Below are 2,264 nucleotides of genomic sequence, written 5' to 3' on the forward strand. Positions count from 1 at the left end.
CTATAACTTAAAAGAAAAGGTTCTTGGTTGTCTTTAAACTGCGTAATACTGAGCTTGTATGTGTCATAGATACATACATATACATATAACCACAAAGGCCACCAATAAGAATTCCAACAGTCATACGACTGAAAAAAGAGTGATATTTGGTTGTCTTGATATCGATTTCATACATGCTAAGAACTCATAGCAACTTATAGGTCGTCCAGAAGAACCCATAAGGTAGAATATCTCATCTTAAACCTCCAAACCAAAAATAAAATATGTAATAAATAAACTTATGGAATATTATACTCACTGTTGCCTCGAAAGCCATCCATGTGAGAAAAATACATGAAAATAAAATTTGCACCAAATTGACATTCAACATGTACATCGTTGCATAGATCGTCAATACAATAAACATTAAGCATTTCCATGACACATTTTCATTACAAAATATTAACTTCACATTTTTATCACATAAGGTAGAGGAATGATTTCTTTTGTCTTACCCATCACGACTACTAGCATGAAAAGAACTATGCAACATAAATATTTATAAACTATAGAAGTTTAACTCATGAAAATATAAATTACCACCAACACAACACCACCACTACTATGACTACACCATTACCACCAACACACCACCACCACCACTCCCACCACACCATTACCACCAACACACAACCACCACAACACCACTACTACCACCACACATTTACCACTAACACAACACCACACCATTATTGTGAACACACTACCACCAAAACACCATTACCACCACCACAAAATTATCATTAACACGCCACCACAACATTGCCACCAATAGACCACCACCACGACATCATTACCACCAACACAACATCACCACAAGTGCGGTCATAATCATCTCAACCAAGACAAAGAGCTATCCAATCAAGGCATGAAGCAGCCAAATAAAAAATTTGTTGACCAAAGAGAGAGGCTGCAAACTAGAGAGAGCAACCACCCAAAATAGAACCATGATACACATAAATTATGTTCCCTCATTTATCAAACAACAATTCAACTAAGTAACTCAGTCGAGATAATATGAAAATCATAATGAGCAACTCAGCCAAAATAATATGCAATACACAATGAGCAACCCAGCCTAGAAAGAGAGCAAACCACAAAAAAGCAATCCAATCGAGACAGAAAGAAAGCCTGAAGAGAAGCCATACTAAATTTCACATAATAGGCATAATACAAACCTCTAAATTTCATAGAAAAAAATGAAATGTAATTTCCAAATCCCTTTTTTTAGCATAAAAAATGAATTGTAATTTCTTTAGGGAAGTTCGCATAAAAAATGTAAATGAAATCAATTAGGTTTCGACAAATCACAAATCACAAAGAGCAAAGCCACTGAGATGAAGAAAATACACATTGAAGTTAAATGATAGAAGATACCAAATGATGAAGGAGAGCAAAGGAATCAAACATCAACAACGCCTTACCACAGGTTCCAGAGAATGAAGAAAAGTAAGGAAAGAGAAAAACCCTACGCAATGATCGCTCAAATGGAAATAAAGCCCAGAAAGGGAGGGGGTGGCAGCCAGACAATACTGAAATGAATGAAACACCGAACATGAGGTTCAGTCAGCGTCATAATTTATGGCGTGAGTTTAAGGCAATGTCGCCGCACTGTGTTAACTAAACACCCATTATCTCTTTTGTGTGTCTCATCGAATAAAAAAAGCTGCTCCAAACTCACCCTTAGGGGCCCGAAGAAAGTCGTCATCTTTAGGATGCATTGTTACACACTTTAGGGAAGTATCATTGCACCATATGTGAGGTACATTCTTACACCTTCATTAGGGTGTCATTGCGACATATTCGGGGTGCATTGTTACACTATATTCAAATTGTGTCGCTGCAAGATGTTTCAACATCTTGCTCTACTGAGTGTTTCACTATTTCATGACATATGTTGGGATTCTGAAATGCTCCTTGTTGATCTAAAAATAATTTCACTGCAAGGATCAAGTTGTGGCAGATGGCAGCTAATGGTGGCCGATGGGTATGGCTGACGATGGTTGGCGGCTGCAAGAGAGTGAGATATTTGTTAGATCTATGGAGTAGAAGTAATGTCAGACTCCAGCTCCTCCGTCAATCTTCAGTCTTCTTCTGGCTCAAAATCTCCCCTATCTCAAGTGGTGGGTAGGGTTTCATTTATAAAGTATAGAAGATGTTATCTGTAAATAAGAAAGAAGTTCATACTACTTCATGACCAAAGGAAAATATGTTGAGATTTTCAT

The sequence above is a fragment of the Phalaenopsis equestris genome, unplaced genomic scaffold, assembly GCF_001263595.1.
Source record: "Phalaenopsis equestris unplaced genomic scaffold, ASM126359v1 Scaffold000002, whole genome shotgun sequence".
Taxonomy (NCBI): Eukaryota; Viridiplantae; Streptophyta; class Magnoliopsida; order Asparagales; family Orchidaceae; genus Phalaenopsis; species Phalaenopsis equestris.